General features: G+C 40.0%; 1 protein-coding gene across 1 annotated transcript in view; it reads right to left on the reverse strand.

The window, feature by feature from the left end:
* Positions 1 to 13,716: 13,716 nt before the first annotated feature.
* The window catches only part of LOC118385825 (cholecystokinin receptor), a 72,346-nt gene continuing 58,736 nt past the window's right edge, over positions 13,717 to 27,326 (reverse strand). Inside the window, exon 6 of the transcript XR_008139782.1 lies at positions 13,717 to 14,408. The gene's annotated coding sequence lies outside the window, so the exon portion shown is untranslated. The remainder of the gene's footprint in view (positions 14,409 to 27,326) is intronic.

Here is a 27,326-nt window from a genome sequence, read left to right on the forward strand (position 1 = left end):
AGGTGATCACAGTAATAACCAGGGTCCCTTTGGATGTCTGAGACGCATTCCTTACCCAGTGTGTCACACCGATGACTAGTTTGATCCACCACCAAAGGCCTGCCTGAGAAACAAAACAATGGGCTAAAAAGGGGATATCTTTATATGACCATGTTTCTCTATATTCTAGAGAATGCAGACTATTTCCAATGCATATTTGGTGTTTTGTGGGCTGGTTGAAGTTTGAATCTAGTCCTGGAGGCTGAACTGGGTGATTTCCCCTTAGATAGGCCAGCTGCAAAGTCAAATTGGCAATATAAAAATGCATTAAAAAAAAATGTGTTAATTTAAAGCCAAGCACCACAGGCTAATAGGGAATATTGTTCCCTTTAAACTCATCAGACTGAAGCTTTACCAGTTGAAAGTATACATTAATGCAAGATATTATTGTATTACAAGTTTTATTTATTTAAAAATGTAAATGTGAAAAATGTTTTATTGTGATAATGGTCAGACTTTTACAGATCAGTTCATCAAACTATTGTAATTTCATGGAATTGATTAAAAAATACACTATTCACATGTATGACGGATGCATATTTGGATATATTTACAGATAAAATGAGATGTAAAGTCAAAACGACACAAATATTGAAAAAATTATCTGTAAAAGTCTGACTATAAGACCTAAGTGTGTGGAATAATATGAATGTACGTCCTTTGAAGACTGAGAAAAATGAATTGTCGCAAAGGGAACATGTCATTTTGAGAAAATGGCCGATAAAGACAGGCTAATGCAGTTAAATTGGGGCTTCGCGACCATATTACAGAGTTCAGACATTCATTTGCATTCTGGGTTCCTCCGTGCTGTATTCTTTTGAGGAGGTTATCATGTGACATCCTATGATATACAGGTACATTTTCTGCGCAACCTCTCTATTAAAAAATGTATGGCCTTCATGGTTTTTGTGACTGGGTGGATCTTCACCTTTTTCTAGGGCTCGCTGGTACCAGCACCAATTCACACACCTATTCCGTAGTTGGAAGTGAATCCTCTCTTGTGCCAAGTACCATCAAAGGATAGATTAATGTCTATGATGGCATCCTCATCCTCGTTCAGCAACTCTGCTATGTCTGGGTTCTATATCTGTGTATGCTCTTCTAATTATCTTTGCAGCACTCTCCATTGACTGTAGCCCTCTCTTAATCTCTGCAACTAAAGTGGGGGTGAAAGTACTTACTATGTCTCTCTACTTTGCAGTCATAACTGCAGGACTAAATATCAGCTTCTTACTCTATGTAAATATTACCATAACAGCATGTACAGTAGGGCAAAAAAGTATTTAGTCAGCCACCAATTGTGCAAGTTCTCCCACTTAAAAAGATGAGAGAGGCCTGTAATTTTCATCATAGGTACACCTCACCTATGACAGACACAATTCGAAAAAATAATCCCGAAAATCACATTGTAGGATTTTTAATGAATTTATTTGCTAATTATGGTGGAAAATAAGTATTTGGTCACCTACAAACAAGCAAGATTTCTGTCCTCCACTCAAGGCTCCTCTGTCCTCTACTCGTTACCTGTATTAATGGAACCTGTTTGAACTTGTTATCAGTATAAAAGACACCTGTCCACAACCTCAAACAGTCACACTCCAAACTCCACTATGGCCAAGACGAAAGAGCTGTCAAAGGACACCAGAAACAAAATTGTAGACCTGCACCAGGCTGGGAAGAATGAATCTGCAATAGGTAAGGAGTACCAAAAACCTTTTGAACACTAGTGGGTGCATGGTATTGTTGTTTCTCAATCATTAACATATTTTGAGGTGTGTCTTTTATAAGAAGTTGTAACAATGTAAGTGATATGTAGTAGTGGTTCTGTTGCAATTACATTTATATAGGGGACATATTAGAGTGGCAGCAAGTCTCAAACAGTTCATGTTTGAGTGGCTATCTATGTCCTTTTGATCTGTTTTGCCCTGTAGTCACTGTCTGTTTAGAAGAATGCTGTTTCGCTATATTTTTCTAGCGCAATGGAGTCGCCACAAATGCTCTAACAGAATAACTGATGTATCCTAACATGACCTTGTCGGGTAAACACTGACTTATGTTTCACCATGTTCACCACCAGGTCTGCGTCACATCAATAGGCAGGAGTCACTAACATCAGGAATCTTCCATTTCAATTGCTCCACCTCCACAGTTAACCCTCCCCCGTAAATCACTCCTTTCAATGATGCCCTGTTCCTAAGACCAAAGCAAGTAACAGATCTTGACGCAAGTTGATGGCAAATTCAACAATCAATTGAATTTACTACAGGTGAACTCCAATTAAGTTGTAGAAACATCTCAAGGATGATCAATGAAAACAGGATGCACCTGAGCTCAATTTCAAATGTCTTTTAGCAAACGGTCTGAATACTTATGTAAATAAGGTATTTCAGTGTTTATTTTTAATACATTTGCAAATATTTAAAAAAAAATGTTTTCTCACAATTGGGTATTGTGTGTAGATTGCTGATCATTTTTTATATATTTTTAAAAACCTTTTAGAATAAGGCTGTAACATAACAAAATGTAGTAAAAGGGAAGGGGTCTGTATACTTTCCCAATGCACTGTATAAACCATGCCCCCCTGCTAACACGCTCTTCTCCGATGTTGGTTACAAGGCTGTAGTTATGTTAATTAGGTAAGCAAATGTCCTGTTACCATTGGTGTATTAAAATGAGACTTAAGGTTATTTCATCTTGTCCCCTTAATAATGAATCCAAGTGTTTGACATGGTGGAGGGGACCAGTAACGATCAAAGTAGAAGCAACAGTAATTTTTCATACTTTGGTCATTGTACTTTGATCTCGTTATCTTCAAATATCATCCATTTTCATGAAAAATATGATTTTGTCTGTTCACGACCTTTAAAACTGAAAAGTGTGGAACCATGTAGACACTTGACCAGTTTTACAGTAAATGTTACATTCTCATTGTTGATTTAACACTTGAGAATTGACTGTGAATAAATGATCAGGTAAAGACTACAAATATTATACAATTCTGAAAATATGTGGATTCATTCATGCCAGACTATAAAAGCTTAGATATGTCACCATGATGACACATACCCTTTAAGGAGTTAGAATATTCCACAAATATGCAAGCAGTTGCACGCACGTCAGGTGCGTGTCTTGAACTTATCCCAACCCAGATATCTCCCTGGACTCATAGGGTAGAAGGGAGATTTTGGAGGTCCGGAATGGATGCATGCATACTGAACAAAAATAAAAACACAACATATAAAGTGTTGGCCTCATGTTTCATGAGCTGAAATAAAATATCCCAGAAATTGTCCATACACACAAAGAGCTTCTTTATCCCAAATTCTGTGGACAAATTTGTTTACATCCCTGTTGGTGAGCATTTCTCCAATGCCAAGATAATCCATCCACCTGACAGGTGTGGCATATCAAGAAGCTGATTGAACAGAATGATCATTACACAGGTGCACAATGTGCTGGATACAATAAAAGGCCATTCTAAAATGTGCAGTTTCAAGTATTGAGGCAGCATACAATTAGCATTCTGACCACAGGGATGTCAACCAGATCTGCTGCCAGGGAATAGGATGTTCATTTCTCTACCATATGCCACCTCCAACGTTGTTTTAGTGAATTTGGCAGTACTTCCAACTGGCCTCACAACTGCAGACCACGTGTAACCACACCAGCCCAGGACCTCCACATCCAGCTTCTTCACCTTTGGGATCATCTGAAGGAGGATGGGTACTAATGAGTGTTTCTGTCTGTATTAAAGCCCTTGTCACGTTCTGACCTTAGTTCTTTTGTTTTGTCTTTGTTTTAGGGCGTGTGTTGGGTGGGTTGTCTATGTCCGTTTTTCTATGATTTTGTATTTCTGTGTTTGGCCTGGTATGGTTCTCAATCAGAGGCAGCTGTCAATCGTTGTCCCTGATTGAGAATCATACTTAGGCAGCCTGTTTTCACCCTTGAGTGGTGGGTGATTGTTTTCTGTTGAGTGTTTGTATCTGCACCAGATAGAACTGTTTCGGTCGTTCACTTTGTTGTTTTTGTTCAGTGTTCATTAACTTTATTAAAAAGATGGACACTTACCACTCGGTGCATTGGTCCTCACCTTCTTCCACCACCAACGGCTGTTACAGCCCTTTTGTGGGGAAAAACTCATTCTGATTGGATTGGCCTGGCCTGGCTCCCCAGTAGGTTGGCCCATGCCCTCAAAGGCCCACCCATGGCTGCGCCTCTGCCCAGTCATGTGAAATCCATAGAGCCTAATTTATTTATTTCAATTGACCGATTTCCTTATATGAAGTGTAACTCGGTAAAATAGTTTAAATTGTTACAAATAGCTCTCATATTTTTATTCAGGATAGAAACTGTCCAAGCTCCTTATATGAAATTAAGGACATACGTACATGGAGAATGTCTACTCCTTATATCTAAAAAAATGTCAGATATCTAGAAATACACCACTTGACCAAAAGTATGTGGACACCTGCTCATCGATCATCTCATTCCAAAATCATGGGCATTATTATGGAATTGGTTGCTGTTTTGCTGCTAAAACAGTCTCCACTCTTCTGGGAAGGCGTTCTACTAGATGTTGGAACATTGCTGCGGGGACTTCCATTCAGCAACAAGAGCATTAGTGAGGTCGGCACTGATGTTGGGCGATTAGGCCTGGCTCGCCGTCGGCCTTACAATTCATCCCAAAGGTGTTCGATGGGGTTGAGGTCAAGACTATGTGCATGCCAATCAAGTTCTTCCACACCGATCTCGACAAACCATTTATGTATGGACCTCGCTTTGTGCACGGGGGAATTGTCATGCTGAAACAGGAGAGGGCCTTACCCAAACTGCTGCCACAAAGATGGAATAATATAATCATCTAGAATGTCATTGTTTGCTGTGGCGTTGATATTTCTCTACACTGGAAACAATTGTCTAGCCCGACCCATTAAAAAATGTTCAGCCATTATTCCTCCTCCACCAAAATGTACAGTTGGCACGAAGCATTTGGGTAGGTAGTGTTCTCCTGGCATCCGCCAAACCAAGATTTGTCTGTCGGACTACTGGATGGTGAAGCGTGATTCATCACTCCAGAGAACGTGTTTTCACAGCTCCAGAGTCCAATGGCGGCGAGCTTTACACCACTCCAGCCAACACTAGGCATTGCGCATTGTGATCTTAGGCTGGTGTGCGGCTGCTCGGCCATGGAAGCCCATTTCATGAAGCTCCCGATGAACAGTCATTGTGCTGAAGTTGCTTCCAGAGGCAGTTTGGAACTTGTTAGTGAGTGTTGCAACCAAGATCAGACCATTTTTATGTGCTATGCGCTTTGGCACTCGGCGGTCCCATTCTGTGAGCTTGTGCGACCTACCACTTCACGGCTGAGCCGTTGTTGCTGCTAGACGTTTCCACTTCACAATAACAGCACAGGGCAGTAATTTGACAAACTGACTTGTTGGAAAGGGCATCCTATGACCGTGCCATGTTGAAAGTCATTGAGATCTTCATTAAGGCCATTCTACTGCCAATGTTTGATCATGGAGATAGCATGGCTGTGTGCTCAATGTTATACACCTGTCAGCAACAGGTGTGGCTGAAAATAGCAAATATTTACCCAGTTTTCCCAGTGAATGGTGTTAGTGAGAGGGAAGGAAATAAAGTGAAAACGACAGAAAGAGCAAGAGAGAGAGACAGATTTAATCATCTGCCACTTGACTAATTATAGTAATATCAGCCAGTCTGTCACCTAGAAGGTGAATGTCTTTTCTACCTGCATCAACTCAGTGGAGCTTAGAAGCAGTTAACACTCTACTATCTTTACTATACACAAACAATGCAGTTACTCATGGATTATACAGTGCAAGTATTCAGACCCATTGTGTAACGGTTTTCTTGAGTCGAAGGAGAGGCGGACCAAAACGCAGCGTGGTTATTATTCATGGTTCTTTAATAAAGAAACTATACATGAATAGACTAACAAAACAAGAAATGTGAAAAACCAAAACAGCCCTATCTGGTGCAAACACAGAGACAGTAACAATCACCCACAAAACCCAACACCAAACAGGCTACCTAAATATGGTTCCCAATCAGAGACAATGACTAACACCTGCCTCTGATTGAGAACCATATCAGGCCAAAAATAGAAATAGACAAACTAGACATGTAACATAGAATGCCCACTCAGATCACACCCTGACCAAACAAAACATAGAAACATACAAAGCAAACTATGGTCAGGGTGTGACACATTGACTATATTCTTATTCTAAGCCTTATTCTAAAATGGATGAATTAAAAATTCTCCCTCATCAATCTACACACAATAGCACATAATAACAAAGAAAACACAGGTTTGTAGAAATGTTGGTAAATGTATTGAAATTAAAAACATAAATACCTCTTTTAAATAATTATTCAAACCCTTTGGTATAAGACCAGATTTTTTTTTCAGGTGGATCTTTTCTATTGATGTTTCTATTGATCGTCCTTGAGATGTTTCTACAACTTGATTGTCCACCTGTGGTAAATTCAATTTTTTGGAGCTTATTTGGAAAGGCACACATCTGTCTATATAAGGTCCCACAGAAGACAGTCTACAGTATGTCAAAGCAAAAACCAAGCCATGAGTGTCAAGGGAATTTTTATCAATGATGACTAATTATGTATACATTACAATCAGGACTGACTAATCAGAATACTATTATGTTACTGTATATGTACTAATCAGAATACTATTATGTTGCTGTAAATGTATGAGTTTTCTTTCTTGATCCCAGCAATTTAATTCCTTTAACAATGAGGTAGAAGGAATTGTCCATAGAGCTCAGAGACAGGATTGTGTTTCTGTAGCATTGAAGGTCCCCAAGAACACAGTGGCCTCCATCATTCTTAAACGGAAAAATATTGGAACCACCAAGACTCTTCGTAGAGCAATTGGGGGAAAAGGGCCGTTGTCGGGGAGGTGACCCAATGGTCACTCTGACAGAGCTTCAGAGTTCCTCTGTGGAGATGGGAGAACCTTCCAGAAGGACAACCTTCTCTGCAGCTCTGCAGCACTCCACCAATCAGGCCTTTATGGCAGAGGGGCCAGATGGAAGCCACTCCTCAGTAAAAGGCATGATAGCCCGCTTGGAGTTTGCCAAAAGGCACCTAAAGGACTCTCAGACCATGAGAAACAAGATTCTCTGGTCTGATGAAACAAAGATTGAACTCTTGGCCTCAATGCCATGCGTTACGCCTGGAGGAAACCTGGCACCATCCCTGCTGTGAAACATGGTGGTGTCAGCATCAAGCTGTAGGGATGTTTTTCAGGAACTGGAAGACAGGATTGAGGGGAAAATTAATGAACCAAAGTACAGAGAGATCCTTGATGAAAATCTGCTCCAGAATGCTCAGGACCTAAGACAGGGGCGGAGGTTCACATCCCAACAGGAAAACGATACTGAGCACACAGCCAACTCAATGCAGGAGTGGTTTCGGGACAAGTCTCTAAATGTCCTGGAGTGGCCGTACCCGATCGAACATATCTGGGAAGACCTGAAAATAGCTGTGCAGCGAAGCTCCCGATCCAACCTGACGTAGCTTGAGAGGATCTGCAGATAAGAATGGGAAAAACTCAGGTGTGCCAAGCTTGTAGCGTCATACTCAAGAAGACTCGAGGCAGTAATCGCTGCCAAAAGTGCTTCCACAAAGTATTGAGTAAAGGGTCTGAAAACGTATGTGAATGTGATATTTCCTTTTTTAAATTTGAAATGTGCAAAAAAAAAATTAAAACCTTTTCTTGCTTTGTCATTATGGGGTATTGTGTGTAGATTGAATTTAATCAATTTTAGAATAAGGTTGTAACATAACGAAATGTGGAAAAAGTCAAGGGGTCAGAATACTATTTTTTCTTTTCATTAAGGATCTCTCCGAGTGCACTGTAACTACCTCAACTTCCTCATACTCCTGCACATCGACATGGTACTGGTACCCGGTGTATATAGTCAAGTTATCTTTTTATTATATTTCAGTTTTTCTCTCCACATCATTGGGAAGGACCCGTAAGTCTGCTTTTCATTGTTAGTCTACATCTGTTGTTTACGCCGCATGTGACAAATATCATTTTTATATGATTTACTCTGACTGAGTAGGGTGCAAATGGTTTATTTTCTTTCACCAGTCACTGTGCTAGTTGAACAGAAACAGAACCTGTTATGTAATTCGATAATTCATCCTGATGGGATTGAAGTCACCTTATGTCTCTCATGACCTTACCCTCAGTGATGTTTTTATTATTTTTATGGTGGACATTTCCCCTCTTGTACCCAGCCAGGGTTCAAATGTCAAAATTAGACTAAATGCTAAATTACTGTATTAAAGCGACCATTTTTCGAAATAGCATGGTAATGTGTTCAAAATAATGTTGTTGCCATCTGACTCTCCCAAAGCTTCACTTGACCATAATTTAATTGACACTTTCTGCTATCTGTTTTGGCAAATCACCAGACACACACAAATTAAACCTAATTGGACAGACAGATTGAGAAGTGACCCATAATTGGTTGAAGAGGGAGTACATTGATTTGACTGACTAATCAGCCTCTCCATCACAACATCACTACAGATGACAGCAATGACCCCTGCGTCATCCCCCAGTGTCCGTCGCAATAAGTAAGTCACAGAGGTTATCAGAGAGTGATTATGAATTTACATGGAAAAGTAGCAGATTGTCTTCACAGTCACACAGTGGAGTTAGTTAACATAAATCACAAATTTACACAGATGAGAAGAATGAACCTGAGGATTAAATTAGTATTCCTGTTGCTGCTTAGGTTTCCTCTCGGCTATTTCCTCTATACACCATCACTGTCAATTACATTATATAGCGCTATGACAACAAAACATAATCAGTGTGGAAAATAACATTTTACCGTCTACACCCAGTTTGTATATAATAAAACATGTAAAAATTCATTTTAATCAGAACTAATGTTTTGTTGCTAAGGATTCCACGATGCGGTGAGCCATTACGGCTGGGACTGCAAGTTTGTGTTCCATTTTTTTGCGTGGAATCCATGAGTGCTAGCTGGCTGTACTACAGACACCTGTCATCGTCATGGGAAAGACTCATTGTTATCTTTTCATAAAACAACTGGTTGCAGTAAAGAGCCAACCTGGATTCTAAGGAGATCCTGAGGGAAATCGTTGATTACCAACAGCTTTACGCTATGGAGAAACAACATACTCCATCATGGAAAGATCTGACTACATCACGAAATAACTTTAACCCCCCCCAAAAAAACTATAGAGACTAGTGCTCTGGCTGGAATCCATGCAACACTGGAAAAGTTGTGTGAGGAGGTAGCAGAGCTGAGGGGTTTGGAGTTTAGCCAGAATGAAATGCTCACGCTCCAAGAAGAAATTCAGGCACTCAGAGCCAAGGTAAAAATACACGATTCCAACATGAATTGTCTACTCAGGGAAAACAGGGTGATGAAGAAGTCGCTACTAGACATACAACGTCGTAGCATGCGTGAAAATATTTTTTTTCTGGGATTTCTGAGGACGCATCCAATAATCCAGAGAGCACGATCAGAGAATTCATGCAATCCACCTTGAAACTTCCTATAGAGACTGTAATTAAAAAATATATATATATATTTCAGCTTTATTTAACCAGGTAGGCCAGTTGAGCACAAGTTCTCATATACAAATGTGTCCTGGCCAAGATAAAGCAAAGCAGTGCGAAAAAACATCAAAAATAACAACACCGAGTTACACATGGGATAAACAAACGTACAGTCAATAACACAATACAAAAATCTATGTACAGTGTGTGCAAATGTAGTAAGATTAGAGAGGTATGGCAATAAATAGGCCATGGTGGCGAAATAATTTAAATGTAGCATCAACACTTGAGTGATAGATGTGCAGATGATGATGTGCAAGTAGAGATACTGGGATGCAAAATAGCAACAAATAACAATAAAACAAAATGGGGATGAGGTAGTTGGTTGGGCTATTTACATATGGGCTGTGTACAGGTGCAGTGATCGGTAAGCTGCTCTGACAGCTGATGCTTAAAGTTAGTGAGGGAGATATAAGTATCCAGCTTCAGTGATTTTTGCAATTCGTTCCAGTCATTGGCAGCAGAGAACTGGAAAGAAAGGTGGCCAAAGGAGGTGTTGGCTTTGGGGATGACCAGTGAAATATACCTGCCGGAGTGCGTGTAAAATAGTAAATACTGGCTGCTTCTCAGAAAGGTTTGAATTGTCAAGAGGACTTAAACAAGGGTGTCCGCTGTCACCATATCTGTTCGCTATGGCCATCAACATGCCAGCTATTTAAATCAGATCCAATAACAACATTAGAAGATTAGAGGCTTAAAAACAAAGGTGTCCATGTATGCCGATGACTCAAGTTTTATATTAAGTCCGCAAGCTAGATCCCTGCAATGTCTCATTGAAGATCTAGATAACTTTTCTGTACTCTCTGGACTAAAACCTAGTTATGATAAGGGTACAATATTACGTATTGGATCTTTAAAAAAAAAATACAACTTTTACATTACCCTGCAGTTTATCTATAAAATGGGCTGATGGTGAAGTAGACATACTTGGCATTCATATCACAAAATATATAAATAAGCTCTCCACAATGAATTTCAATTGAAAACTTGTAGAAATAGACAAGATCCTGCAACCATAGAGAGGTAAATACCTGTCTATTTATGGTAAAATTGCCCTGATTAACTCCTTAGTCATATCTCAGTTTACTCACTTACTTATGGCGTTGTCTACTCCTGATGATTAGTTTTTCAAATCATATGAGCAAAAAATATTTTGCTTTATCTTGGACTCTAAACCAGACAAAATAAAGCATGCCTATCTATATAATGAATATTAATTGGGTGGGTTGAGATTATTAAATATAAAAGCACTAAACCTTTCTCTAAAAGCTACACATTCAAAAGCTTTACTTGAACCCTAAATGGTTCTCAAGTAGATTACTAAGAAAAGCAAGTAGATTACTAATACATTTTTAAAAATTCAATTGCCTTTTTGCCTTTGTGCAGATTGCCATGTCTCATTTTCGATTAGTTGAAAATGCTACTTTTTTTCAAAGTATCTCTCTTTTTCAAACAAGCATTGCAGAGCTGTCTACAATTTCAATTTCGGGTAGAGTTATGTCCTTCATGGTGTTATCAAAATTTTACGGGAAGGTCTGCGGAGTTATCAGAATTGTACGGCAAGGTCTGTACCGACACCATGGTACAGGATGTATGAGTTGATATATAAAACGCAAGATTCAAGACTTCGTGCTTTTCAGCTAAATGTATTATATATCATTCTTGCCACCAACAAAATGTTGAATATTTGGGGCATAAAATTTTGTTGTGAGGATACAGAATCAATAGACCATTTATTTTGGTATTGCCCTCAGGTAGCCTGTTTCTGGTCTCAGGTTCAGGAATGGCTGAATATGCATATCTTTGATCTATAATTGACCCTATAAATAGTACTGTTAGGAGATCTGGAGAGACCGGGTCAGTCAATTACTAATATACTAATACTCTTAGTAAAAGTATTTATCTTCAACTCACAATCTGTGGATTCGATTAGATAAATTGAAATTGTACGTTAAACATCACAGCATAGTTGAAAGATATGTGTTGCGTAGAAATCTGAAGAGGATGGCCAGCAGAGATAGATGTGATAGACTGAGGGAAGCTGAGGGTTAGAATGTGGAATTAGAGAGTGGGAGTGGAGTTGCTGTGCGGGAGATAGAATGATGGTCAAAGATAAAAGTTTTTTAAAAAGTCTAAATAAAACATGATAAAAAATATGTTTGAATGACAATGAGGGACAATGTTTTTACAACAAATGCTGTTTTGCCTGAGGCTGATGCCGTGCAGTTGTTTGTACACATGCATATACACACACTCTCATTCAAATAAACACACAAGAACACACACATACATGTAATAGTGCCAGACATGCACACAAGCACATACAGTTGGCATTGCTGTCATGATATTAGTTGTTCTTGATGTCTTTAGTTGTTTTTATTTTTGTTTGTTTAGTTTTTTTGAATTGATGTTTGCTGTTTTCTTCTGTCTTTTTATTTTTTCTCTTTAGTTCATTCTCTTGTTTGTTGGTGCATTGGGGGGTTCTTGGGGGTGAGGAATGGAATTAATTGTATTTTTTTATTAAAAAGTATTCTTGGTGGGGGGAGGGCTGTGGGAGGGGTCTCGAATGGGGACAGCAGCTATTGGGGACCTGTGGGGGGAATCATGGAGGGTTCGGGTTCACGTTTTTTTGGCCTGGTGGGAGATCTGTCAACGTGCCCTTGAGCAGGGCATTGACCCTGGATGCTTTTGTGTGTCGCTCTGAATGGGAGTCTGTTGGATGACTTGTGTGGTGTAGTTGTTGAGCGGCTTCACTGCAAGTATATTGTATGTTTCGGATTTTCAATCAAAATAAATAATAATAAAAATAAATAAATAAATACATTACATAACCCATAATAGGGCTCAGCTGGGTCCATTCTATTACAGTAAGTATGTTTCAAGCCCTGAGTTACATATGCAACTCTGATGAGTGTTTTCTTCTTCTGTTTATTCACTAACTCAGCCATTCATCCTGCCAGGATCTATTGATTTCACTTCATTTAAATAATGACACCTTGCTTATGGGCTGTATCTATTCAGATCCATTCTAAATCCCTCAGCAGACAAGTGGCGTAAACACAATAACTCAGTCAAGTCCTCTGTGAGGTTTCTGAGACTTGTAATTCTGTACCTCGGGTGGCCGGTAGACAAGTGGTTAGGGGGTGGGCCAGTAACCAAAAGGTTGTTAGATCAAATCCCCGAGCTGACAAGGTAAAAATCTGTCGTTGTGTCCCTGAGCAAGGCAGTTAACCCACTGTTCCTCGTCCGTCATTGTCAATAAGAATTGTTATTAACTGACTTGCCTAGTAAAATAAAGGCCTAGTTAGAGAAAGGCCAATGAACTATTGCAAATCTATTCAAAATGTTGTATCAGGACTGCCCAAATGTGCCTAATTGGTTTATTCATACATTTTCAATTTCATAATTATGCACTCTCCTCAAACAATAGCATAGTATTCTTTCACTGTAATAGCTATTGTATATTGGACAGTGCAGTCCGATTAACAAGAATTTAAGCTTTCTGCCCATATTAGATATGTCTGTGTCCTGGGAATTTCTTGTGTTTCTTACATCATACTAATCACATTAGTCTATGTTAGCTCAACCTTCCCGAGGACGGGACACTGATCCTGTAGAGTTTTTAAACACCAACCTCTGCTAGACACCGTACTCAGTGGTGAAAAAAGTATCCAATTGTCATATATGAGTAAAAGTAAAGATAACTTAATAGAAAATGACTCAAGTAAAAGTAAAAGTCACCCAGTAAAATACTACTTGAGTAAAAATCTAAAAAAATTTGGTTTAACATATACTGACGTGTCAAAAGTAAATGTAATTGCTAAAATATACTTAAGTATCAAAAGGAAAAGTATTAATCACTTCAAATTCCTTATATTAAGAAAACCAGACGGCAACATGTTCTTGTTTTTTAAATGTATGGATAGCCAGCGGCACACTCCAACACTCAGACATAATCTACAAACAAAGCATTTGTGTTTAGTGTTTAGTCAGATCAAAGGCAGTAGAGATGATAAGAGATGTTCTCTTGATACGTGTGTGAATATGACCATTTTCCTGCCTTGCTAAGCATTCATAATGTGACTATTTCTTTTGGGTTGGTCAGGGAAAATGTATGGAGTAAAAAGTACATTATTTTCTTTAGGAATGTAGTGTAGTGAAAGTAAAAGTTGTCCAAAATATAAATTGTAAAGTACAAATACCCCCCAAAAAGACTTAAGTAGTATCAAATCAAATCAAGTTTATTTATATAGCCCTTCGTACATCAGCTGATATCTCAAAGTGCTGTACAGAAACCCAGCCTAAAACCCCAAACAGCAAGCAATGCAGGTGTAGAAGCACGGTGGCTAGGAAAAACTCCCTAGAAAGGCCAAAACCTAGGAAGAAACCTAGAGAGGAACCAGGCTATATGGGGTGGCCAGTCCTCTTCTGGCTGTGCCGGGTGGAGATTATAACAGAACATGGCCAAGATGTTCAAATGTTCATAACTGACCAGCATGGTCGAATAATAACAAGGCAGAACAGTTGAAACTGGAGCAGCAGCACAGTCAGGTGGACTGGGGACAGCAAGGAGTCATCATGTCAGGTAGTCCTGGGGCATGGTCCTAGGGCTCAGGTCAGTTGAAACTGGAGCAGCAGCATGGCCAGGTGGACTGGGGACAGCAAGGAGTCATCATGTCAGGTAGTCCTGGGGCATGGTCCTAGGGCTCAGGTCCTCCGAGAGAGAGAAAGAAAGAAGGAGAGAATTAGAGAACGCACACTTAGATTCACACAGGACACCGAATAGGACAGGAGAAGTACAGATATAACAAACTGACCCTAGCCCCCCGACACAAACTACTGCAGCATAAATACTGGAGGCTGAGACAGGAGGGGACAGGAGACACTGTGGCCCCATCCGAGGACACCCCCGGACAGGGCCGAACAGGAAGGATATAACCCCACCCACTTTGCCAAAGCACAGCCCCCACACCACTAGAGGGATATCTTCAACCACCAACTTACCATCCTGAGACAAGGCCGAGTATAGCCCACAAAGATCTCCGCCACGGCACAGCCCAACTTTTACTTAAGTACTTTGCAAGACTGACAAATATAGCTAGGATTTTATACTAAAAGTTTCACCTGACTGGTAGTTTGGCAGGTAGAGTAGGGAACTATGGAACATTCAGGGATGTGAGGGTATGAGCTTGAATACTGTTGAAGCTCCACTAATAGAAAATGGTTTATGTGAAACCACACTTTCTACGCTGTTGTTGTCACGTTGTTCGTAATAATGATGGTCGGACCAAGGCGCAGCGTATGTTGAGTTCCACATATTTGAATGAAAGTGAAACAAAGCAATGACAAAAACAAATAAACAATAAACTAACCACGAACCGTGACTACAGAGATGCTATGTGCACAAACTCAAAACACATACATTCAAACAATACCACATAACCCACAGGTGGAGAAATGCAAATGAAGTATGATCCCCAATTAGAGACAACGATTACTAGCTGCCTCTAATTGGGAATCATACACAAACCCCAACATAGAAGAGAAATCTAGAACCCCACATAGAAATAATAAACTAGACTAAAACCCCTAGTCACATCCTGACCTACTCTACCATAGAAAATATCGGCTTTCTATGGTCAGGACGTGACAGTTGTTATTTAGTATAGTATACATTTCTGTTTTAAGCATCCTAAATAATGCCATAGATTTCGTATTTGAAAAAGAGTCAACTTGAATGTAAAAAAGCTCTGAGCATGATGTTAACAACAAACCTGGTATTCCAACTGATTATAGGCTACTAAAGCCAAGGACTTAATGGTGCGCCACAGAATTTGATAAAAATTGTGGAGAAAAAATTGCCACAGACATGTGCTTTGGTTACTGGCCAACAAACCTACGTCCTTATATTCCCCAGGTCAATTTTTGAGGTAATTTTATATTTAATTTGAAATGACTCATTAAAACATTTCATAATTATGGGCACAGGTCACAGAGAGCTCTGCCAGCGTACAGAGTAGAATAGATTGCAAAATTATAGTTCACTGATTAGCATTGGTGGGTTGAATAGCTTGGTAAAATCAAATCCATGTTTACAATTCCTGTTATGGAGCCTTCTATGCTGAGATCAGTGCCAATCTGCAGTGCTGAGGTTCTGAGGACAGACAGATCTTTTGATAGCAGGTTGGGTGTGATGCATACAGGTCAGCTCAATTGGAACCTGAGGTTGTTTGGATAGTGTACTCATCCAGTTAGTCACACGGTGACGTCAGAATATGTTTCATCTTCATTTTTCCACTGAATCGAGTGTGTTTGCATGTGTGTCATGGAAAATTATGGACCAATCCCATCAGAACTACTCTCTCTAAAAGCTTTCAAACTGCTCCCTGGTCTGCGACTCATTACACACAGCTTCCTGCTCTTTGAGGGCTAGTTTGACAGAGCTTCGTAACACGCGCGTGTGCGCACACATATGTTATGACACTGCCCAATTACCGGCTAGGTGATGATGAAAGGTCTATGCTGTTGAGAGGTTGACCACGAAATGGAAAGTTCTCCCTCCACTCACTCAATACAGGCCAACCTGGACTTTCCTACAGAGAGAGACAGAGAGACGCTGAGAGAAAGTAGTCGGTAAAGGAAAGAGAGGGAGAGGGGAGAGGGGAAGAGACCGGAAGGGAGGGACAGATGGAGAGGGAGAGTAGAATAAAGAGACAGAGGGAGAGGATACGGACAGAGGGAGAGCTTAGTGCTGACTCCTTTCTCTACCAATTGCAGCATGAAAATAGTGAATGGAAAATGGAGGGAGTGTTTTGGAAAACAACATAAATATAGCCAGGAGTGTGTTTATTACAGGAGGTAGATGATAGAGTACAGAGCTGATGGGGCTAGATCACTAAAGATGATTATGATCCCCATCATGACATGGCCTGTCCTGTCCCACTCAACACACAGACACACAGACACACAGACACACACACACACACACTACAAACACACACACACACACACACTCTAGGAGCTATTAAAGATCATCTGAGGGTTGTGCTATTAATGTCCTTTCATTTTGTCCTGACATATCCTAAAAGCCTGTACATTGTTACTTTGGGATAAAATTGTGGTAATAGTTTTGAATGTCTGACAATTACAGTACCAATAATTACTGTACCATTTGAAAAGACTATTAGGATGAATCTATTTTTGGACTGTTGGATAGTAGGAAAGTGGAAAGCAGTCCTCTTCCTAGCATAGTGCAGCATAACCTTCTCACACTAGGCACATGCGGAGACAAATGGCTGGGTAGACAACGTGTTCTCCCTTTACCTTGCCTCACATGGCCAGTGTAATTGTGGGACCCTCCATTGTTCTTTACAGTGCTTTTCTAAATCTCAAAGTTATTTACATCGACTGCATCTACACCGCACCGCATGTAAACATGAACCCCAAGTAATAATTCAAGACTAGAAAAGGAACATTTTCTGAAGTAAAACTGTGCTTGCTTCAGCTGTCTGTAAGAGGTAGACCTATGACTGTAATAATTGTTGCTGAAGCAAGCACATTAATTAAATGTGTGGCGCTAGTGGCTCTAAAGACAGCTTGCTAGTAGTAAATGTGTATTATAGTCTACATACCTGGAGTAGACTTTCTATAGTTGCTGGTTATTGTCCAAAAAGGGATGGTGTCGGTCTGTCCGGTTCTGTTTTGGTTTTGTTGCTAGTTTCAAAGCTGGCTAGCCAGAACTAAACTTACTAGTCAGTCAGCCAGCCAGCCAAACCGGTGTGGTGATACTGATGGGTTCCCAGAACTGATGGCTTCTACATACTAGGTTAGGAGAACTAACACAGAAGTTTAGGGGGGAATTAGCATGGCAGGTTAGGAGAATTAGGTTAAGGTTAGTAAAGGGGTTAGGGTTAGGCTTAGTTAAAATGCTACAGCTGTCCCCAACTCGACTCGAACATGCAACTATTGGTCCATATGACCAAAGCTCTAGACGCAACCGTAAAAGCCATCAGTTCCAAGAAACTGTCAGTATTACACACCGGGCAGAGACTGAAAAAGCCCTCTCTCTGAAACTCGTTTTGATTGGTTGAGAAAGGTGATTCACGAGGACACGCCTTCATACCTTTAAAAGTGAGGGAGTTATTTTATGCTGACCCGGGTTGAAATCGTGCGAAAGACGGGATGGAGGAGTGCCCTTCTTAAATCAAACAGTAATCTGCGGTGCTCTGTCATGTTGTCAACAAGGCAGCATAGTGCATCGTCCAGAAACATGCAACACGTCATTACCATAAAACCAATGTTGTTATTTTAGAACCATTTTTCATTGGGAAGGCAGTTAAAGTCATTTATTAAAAGCAATCTATTTTGCATGAGAAAACACAGAATCCTACTCATTCCTCCACATGCTTAATTACGTCACTGGTTTTGAGCCGGGTTTGCCATCAGACAGAGCTGGTATCTTTTTAAAAATAGTTTTTAATTAACCTTTATTTAAGTAGGCAAGTTAGTTAAGAACAAATTCTTATTTACAATGATGGCCTACCCCGGGACAAACCCGGGCGACACTATGGGACTCCCAATCACGGCCGCATGTGATGCAGCCTGGATTCGAACCAGGTACTGCAGTGACGCCTCCTGCACTGAGATGCAGTGTCTTAGGCCACCTGGCTCAAGTCCGAGAGGCAACCCGGTTCCAAATCCAATACAATCAACTTTCAGCTGGTGCAAAACACGTGTACATGGTCGCCCAGGCAAGATTAATCGAATCCCCGACACATCCTATTCCTGGTAGGCGTCAGGAACACTGATGGTAAAGACTGGCCGATGGTTGACTTGACTTTTGAATCATAGACCATCAGATCTATACCTAGTTCAATCATTTATTTGTAGATTAAAATCAATAATTTAAATATACCACCAGTAGATAGCCTAGCAATTACCTATGGTATTATAGCATTAGATTAGCATAATTATATTGTTCTCAGCTCTGTCTTTCATTTCATCTTCACCTTTTAATGTAATGACCATATTTAAGAGCATCTAGTTCATTTTCTTTTGATGGTATATTTTGTACAGAAAAACCATAGCAGGACCTGTGCTTCTTAGAGACACACAGGATGTCAGGAGGAATGTTCCATACTACCTAACAGACACCAGGGGCAATTCACAGTATATCTGCATAGCAGCAAATACCCCCATCAAGGGGTCAAAGGTTGATTCCTGGTTCATTTCTGTCCTGGAGGAGGATTGATTGGTGTCACTGTGGCGGAATTGGTGTCTGACACATTAATGTACTAAGTGGTGCTTGGTTTTAGAACATTGGTTTTTCTATTTTTCATTGTTATTGTCTATTTGTCTTTGTGTCAATAAGTCAACCAATCAATATGACATTTCCCAGAAGTCAATGGAAAAAGATTGATGGTTTACAGAGAGTTCAATAAGTATATAATACAATTGTTGAAGAGATGTTTAGAAAACAGAGTGCGTCCTATTGTACAGTACAAGTCAAAAGTTTGGACACGCCTAATCATTCAAGTGTTTTTCTTTATTTGTACTATTTTCTACAATGTAGAATAATAGTTAAGACATCACAACTATGAAATAACACATATTGAATCATGTAGTAACCAAAAGAGTGTTAACCTCTCTGGGATATGTTGGATGGTAACGTCCCACCTCGCAAACAGCCAGTGGAATTGCAGGGCGACAAATTCAAACAACAGAAATCTCATAATTAAAATTCCTCAAACATACAAGTATTATACACCATTAATCCAGCCATAGTCTCTGATTTCAAAAAGGCTTTAAACCGAAAGCACACTGTGATTATGTTAGGCAGCGCCTAGCCACAGAAAACGATACAGTCATTTTCCAAAAATAAAAAAATTAATCACTAACCATTGATGATTTTCACCGGATGGCACTCCCAGGACTCCATGTTAGACAATAAATGTGTGTTTTGTTTGATAAAGTTCATCTTTATGTCCAAATACCTCCTTTTTGTTCGTGCGTTTAGTCCAGTAATCCAAATGCACAAGGCGCGGGCACTAAGTCCAGATGAAAAGTCAAAAAGGTTCCTATTACAGTTTGTATAAACATGTTTTTTGTATATCTATGGGGTTTTGGTATGACTAGGTAAATGTAGGTCTATGGAGGCCTGTATGGGTTCCCAAGTAGAGGCAGCTGTTTATCGTTGTCTCTGATTGGGGATCCTATTGAGGTTGCCAATTTCCATTTTGGTTTTGTGGGTTATTGTCTATGTGTAGTTGCATGTCAGCACTAGTTGTTTATAGATTCACGGTCAGTTTGTTGTTTTCTTAGTTTGTTTAAGTGTTCTTCGTTAAATAAAAGAAGAATGTATTCCAATCACGCTGCGCCTTGGTCCCCTCATTATGACGACCGTGACAGGATAACCCACCAAACCAGGACCAAGCAGCGGGAAAAGGAAGAACAACGCTTAATGGGGAAATGGACCTGGGAGGAGATATTAGATGGAGCAGGATCCTGGACACAGCCGGGGAAGTATCGCCGGAGGAGTTAGAGGCAGCGAAAGCGGAACAGCGATACTACGAGGATAAATACCGGAGAATAGAGGAACAGCGACGATGTGAAGGTACATGGCTAGCAAGGAAGCCTGAGAGGCAGCCCCAATACATTTTCTAGGGGGGGCACACGAGGGGATTGCATGAGTCAGGTAGGAGACCTGAGCCAACTCCTCGTGCTTACTGTGGGGAGCGTGTAACTGGTCAGGCACCGTGTTATGCAGAGATTCGCACGGTGTCTCCAGTGCCCTATTCTAGCCCGGTGCGCTCTATTCCAGCTCCTCGCATTTGCCGGGCTAGAATGGGCATCCAGCCAGGACGTATTGAGTCAGCTCTATGTTCTGGATCTCCAATGCGTCTCCACGGTCCAGTATGCCCTGTTCCTCCTCCCCGCACTCGACCTGAGGTGCATGTCACCTCAGGTCGATGTCGCCCTATTCCAGCCCGGTACCACCAGTGCCGTCACCACACACCAGGCCTACAGTGCACCTCGACAGTCAGACAGAGCGTCCGGCGACTGTACCCAGTCCGGGGCGTCCGGCGACGGGCCACAGTCCGGAGCGATGGGCCATAGTCCGGAGCGACGGGCCACAGTTCGGAACCTCCAACGACGGGCCACAGTCCGGGGCCTCCTACAACGGTCCCCAGCCCGGGGTCTCCAGCGACAGTCCCCAGTCCAGGGTCTCCAGCGACGGTCCCCAGTCCAGAAAATCCGGCGATGACCCACGCAGCGAGGGTCCCCAGCGAGGGTCCCCAGCCAAGGGGCCTACGGCGAGGATCCGCAGTCCAGAGCCTCCGACGATGATCCACAGGTCAGCGCTACAAGAGCGGACTCAATGTAAAGAAGGTGGGTGGCGTCCAGAACCAGAGCTGCCACCGAGGTTAGATGCCCACCCAGTCCCTCCCATATAGGTTTAGGTTTGCGGCTGGGAGTCCGCACCTTTGCGGGGGGGGGGCTTTAGTTATGACTTTAGTTATAACCCTGACTTTAGTTATCTTTGTTTTCGTTATTATTTTGGTTAGGTCAGGGTGTGACAAGGGTGGTATTACACCCCAGTGGTAACGGATTACATGCATTGTCACACAGTGTGGCTCAATGAAACATAGCATAACTTGTAAAACAGCCACTGCAGCCGTGCGCACCACATCTGGAGCTCATTGTTTCTTTTTGACGTTTCATTTGGCCGCCATTGGTTCAACTCGCTAGGCGTTAAGTCTTATATTATTACCCTGTGATAATGTGTTCCGGCGGAGTACTGATAGGCAGGTTGACGTTTATTGGGATGTATCTTGTCAGAGCAGAGCTGAGCGATTTATACTAGATGGACCAACTGCAAAGTCAAAGTTGGCAATATATTGTAAAAAATGTATGAAATCCAAAATGTGCTTTTTTGTTTTAATTTACGGTTAGGGTTAAGCATAAGGTTAGCAGTGTGGTTAAGGCTAGGGTTAAGGATAGACCTTTTAGGGAGTTTTATTCCTCTGCTGGTAGCGTGACTACAGCTCAAGCTCATTACCATAACGCACAATGCGCAAAAATATTCCTAAAAATATTTAACCTCCACACATTAACAAGTAAAATAGCTCAAATGAAAGATAAACAAGTTGTTTATCTAGCCAGCAAGTCAGATTTCTAAAATGTTTTACGGCGAAAACATAGCACATATTTATGTCAAACCACCACCGCAGACATAGCTCATTAGCATAGCCAAGTAGGAAAAAATATGCAATCAACAAACGCAGGATTAAAAGAAAAATCATTTCACTAACCTTTTGAAATCTTCATCAGATGACAGTAATATAACATGTTACACAGTACATTCATTTTTTTCAATAATATGCTATATATATCCATAAATCTCTGTTTACAATGATGCATCGTTCAAAAAATGCTACCCAAATGTCCTGAGAAATGACGATAGCCCCGGCAGATAACGTCAGCTAACAAGGAATACACATCATAAACTTTGACTAAATATGCATGTTTTACATATGTATAGCAAGATACACTTCTTCTAAATGCAATTGCATTGTTACATTTAATTTTAACGTTACATTTTGCGTTCACTAGACTATAATATGGAGTCGGCGCTCCCACAGTAGCATAATGACTCCTCTATCTTGGAGTCGACAGAAACCCAAAATTAATACATTAAATATTTCCTTACCTTTGTTGTTCTTCCATCAAACGACCTGTAAGGGATTATACTCACCAAATTAGCGTTCAGTTTTCAAGTCTGCGTCTTTCGGTTCTCAAAATAGCCTGATTTTGGTAAAAATGTAGTCAAAATTGAAGTGGTTGCGCACCAAAACTTCGAAAGTATATATAATATGTCGAGTAAACTTGTCAAACTAACTTCATAATCAAGCTTTAACATGTTATAAAGGTGTACAGCAATTTTGAGAACAAACAGAAACACAGGCACCGTTCAATCGATCTTGGAAAAGAGAGAGGACTTGACCATTGCGCACAGAAAAGTGACAGGTTTTTTTGAGTGACTGAGAGCTTACCGCGTGCTCAAACTCTTGCGAGCGGGCGATTCTCACAATGAGAAGCCCCATTGAAAGCTGAGATCACGCTGAACACGTGGAGACTGTTCCTGGCGCTGTAACTGTTTGGGGAGGGTGTTTGCGATGAGGTCAAAGGTGACCCAACTTTTCAGATGAGAAGAGATAGTTTGGGAGAATGCAGATTTTGAGAGTTCTGCTTTATATAGAGACATAATTTAAACGGTTTTAGAAGCTTTAGAGTGTTTTCTATTCGATAATATTTTTTATTTGCATATATTAGCAACTTTTGACAAAAATGTATCATGTTTTATATGGGTACCCAAATCCTCCAGAAGGGGCAGTAAACCGTGGTATCCTGAACAGGTTAAAATCTGACTTCATGACTTTGTGGCTGTGCCGGCTAGTTACTACCTTGTAGAGCTGCCTCGAGTATATAAGTCATCACAATAAAGCCATCCTGCTACTCATAGGTTCAGCCCAGAGGAAAGCAATCTGCAAACAGAATGAGGCGGTGTTGTTTGAGAGGGATACTGGGACGTAATGATCTGGTGAGGGAGGGGGTGGTAGGAGGGATGTGATGTGGGGAAGAGGACTTTACAGTAGATATTCTGCCCCCCCCAAAAAAAATACTCCCCTTCCCTACCTTTATTGACGTGCGTCGATCATTCTCTTGCTCTATTCACATTTGCAGGCTCTCTCTCCCTGTCTCTCCCTAGGGGAAATTGGAAATCAGCCCCTTCAAATAGATTGGTATACAAATCAGCATGTGCTGTACATACACTGAACTTTTTAGTTCTTTAGTTCTTTGTAGAGCCCAAAACATAGCTTGCATTTTTTCCTAGTTCGCTCATTTTCTCAAGGTCAAAACACTCATAATTCAGGTCGTACCATTCAGACAGACAGGAATGTCATGATTGCATGCGTGTACGTGTATAGAGAGAGAGAGAGAGAGAGAGAGAGAGAGAGAGAGAGAGAGAGAGAGAGAGAGAGAGAGAGAGAGAGAGAGAGAGGAGAGAGAGATGTCTGCATGCCTTTACACACACATTGCCTTGCTGATATAGGATGTGATTTGTTCCACAGTTGGACGTCAGAGGTTATGTTTTCTCCATCATTAATCTTGGACAACTTTGCTTCCTGTGATCATTATACCATTCCCTCCCTGACTTCAGACGGAAATGTGTTTTTGATGCTCTCCTCTGCTCTCTCCCCCATCCCTCTATCCTCTCTTCTTCTCTGCCCTCAGTTCAGAGGGGTTGTTATTAGCTGGTCATTACTAGATGTTCCTTAGAGACGTAAATTGGCTGTTGTTGTGGTTGTTGTTTTGTGTGAGATGGGGTTTAGAGTCAGAGGACACACAGAGGTCCCTCCTTTTTGATTTGTAGAGTTTGATTGGGTGATTTGGAGCTTTCCAAATGGGAGAGAAAAATACATTTATCTTTCTGACTGTCTTTGGAGACAGTATTTCTGACTGATGTTGGGATGCACTGAGAAGACAAAACTATTAGTGACTGCGTAACATAAAAAAATATGTTTACAGCACAGACATTTTGGAAAGATTGATACATGTTAAATGCATTTTGAATTCAGCCTGTAACATAATAAAGTGGAATAAGTCAAGGGTATGAATACTTTCTGAAAGCACCGCATTTCTATGTCCCTGCTTACTGAACAGCGCAATCTATCACTGTAGAAATACAGTAGATAGACCCAATCCATAACTGTCAGAACGTTCATGTGTGATGTTCATCGTCTGCATAAGAGAGCTTGAGAGCCCAAATGAATGTCTGTGATTGAGTGGTTATTTTTTCCTGTCTAGAGGCAGAAAGATACATTTAGCTCTCAACATCTCTTTCACATACACTTACTTCACAACAGACTGGGAACAAGGTTAACTATCTCTAGACAGGCTTGGATTACTATATCTTTATAGACCCAAATTAGGAACACTGTATAGGCATTACTCCAAAGTAACTTTGAGGCAATACAACAGTACACCTACTAGGTTGTAACAGGGTAATGCTACATTGGTTCTTTAGGATATACTCTGGTATGAGACCTATAAAGGGTTGACAGAATGTGTCGAGGGTTTCCTCTCTCTCTCTTCACCCATTTTGCAATCTCTCTCTTTCTCTCTGTCTCTCTCTAATTAATTTTCCATCCATTGTGTTGTTGACCCAGCTTGTGGTTCTCTATTAAATGAACCCTGCTTCGTGTTCTGCATTCATTATAAAGGGGCTCTTAGTTTCTAAGCATTACTTTGGTGATGTCTCAATGTTTTCCCTTAGTATTGTTTGTTTTCAATAAAATTGGAAACATTTCTAAAAACATGTTTTCACTTTGTCATTATAGGGTACTGTGAGTAGATCAGTGAGAAAACATTGAATGAATGCATTTTGAATTCAGCCTGTAACATAATAAAGTAATTTCTGAAAGCACCGTATTACAGCTAACTGATACAGTTGATCTCCTCTATATTCCTCTGAAAGACACCATTTCACACAGAGAGTACAAACAGCAACGTTAGTTACAGGCTACTATAACTTGACATAAGTAGTCCAGTGACTTCTCATCGCACTCAGTATGCAATATGACAATGGTACTATAGCATGAGGGGCTGTTAGATGGTAGACTAAGGAAGTATAGTTGACAGTTGGCAAAGAGAGGCTTTATTTTAATTCAATAACATTACACGTGAAAGCAAAAGTAGTTCCAGCTGGATGTGACCAGTTTCAAATACATATTTAAAAACTGTAAATGCAGCAGAAGCAGTCACTAACACTGTTTACACCAATATAGAGAGAGAAATACATTTTTCTTAAATTGTACAGCTAATTTCCTGCAATTCTACACATTTTGCCATGGGGTAGAGAGAAATGTTTGTAGTTTAAAGCTAATGTCCTGAAATTCTACACATTTTTCCATAACCTATACCATTAATATGATATCTGAGTGAGAGGGAAAATCAATGGGGGCCCCCTGGAGGTCTACAAGTTTAGATAGCTGGCTAGACTGATTTACCAATCTAAAAAAGGTCAGCTGATGGCCGTCAGGCTACAAAAATGTAATATGTTTTTATAGTCACTAGACTGTCAGTGACTGACATAACAAGAAAACAAGAAAAAAACTGCTGATGCACAACCAAGTTTCGAAATTGTATTCTACTATTACTATTCTACATTACTATTCTACATTACTATTCTACTATTACTATTCTACATTACTATTCTACTATTACTATTCTACATTACTATTCTACATTACTATTCTACTATTACTATTCTACATTACTATTCTACATTACTATTCTACTATTACTATTCTACATTACTATTCTACTATTACTATTCTACATTACTATTCTACATTACTATTCTACTATTACTATTCTACATTACTATTCTAACATTACTATTCTACATTACTATTCTACTATTACTATTCTACATTACTATTCTACATTACTATTCTACTATTACTATTCTACATTACTATTCTAACATTACTATTCCACATTACTATTCTACATTACTATTCTAACATTACTATTCCACATTACTATTCTACATTACTATTCTACTATTACTATTCTACATTACTATTCTACATTACTATTCTACATTACTATTCTACTATTACTATTCTACATTACTATTCTACATTACTATTCTACTATTACTATTCTACATTACTATTCTAACATTACTATTCCACATTACTATTCTACATTACTATTCTACATTACTATTCTAACATTACTATTCCACATTACTATTCTACATTACTATTCTAACATTACTATTCCACATTACTATTCTACATTACTATTCTACGATTACTATTCTATATTACTATTCTACATTACTATTCTACTATTACTATTCTACTATTACTATTCTACATTACTATTCTACATTACTATTCTACAATTACTATTCTACATTACTATTCTACGATTACTATTCTACATTACTATTCTACATTACTATTCTACTATTACTATTCTACTATTACTATTCTACATTACTATTCTACTATTACTATTCTACATTACTATTCTACTATTACTATTCTACATTACTATTCTACATTACTATTCTACATTACTATTCTACATTACTATTCTACATTACTATTCTACTATTACTATTCTACGATTACTATTCTACATTATTATTCTACTATTACTATTCTACATTTCTATTCTACTATTACTATTCTACATTACTATTCTACTATTACTATTCTACATTACTATTCTACTACGACAGTAAGTTGAGATCCAGGCAGATTTCCTAAAAATGTTTTATGTCGAGGCCCCTAGAGGCCGGGGACACTAAGCGATCGCTTATGTTGCTTACGCCTCGGGCCGGCCCTGCACGCACACATGCACACAGAAAAACACACATACATTTAGAACATCTGCAAAAGCCTACATGCAAACCAGACAAACCTCAAGTGGAGCGATAGCACATCTTCTGTGTCTCTGCCAAGTCAGAAACATTGGGCAGTAGCTGTAACAACAATCATAATAGCTATATATCAGTGCTGGCACGGGAGAGAGAGAGAGGCAGAGCAGATTG

The sequence above is a fragment of the Oncorhynchus keta genome, chromosome 7 (assembly GCF_023373465.1).
Source record: "Oncorhynchus keta strain PuntledgeMale-10-30-2019 chromosome 7, Oket_V2, whole genome shotgun sequence".
Taxonomy (NCBI): domain Eukaryota; kingdom Metazoa; phylum Chordata; class Actinopteri; order Salmoniformes; family Salmonidae; genus Oncorhynchus; species Oncorhynchus keta.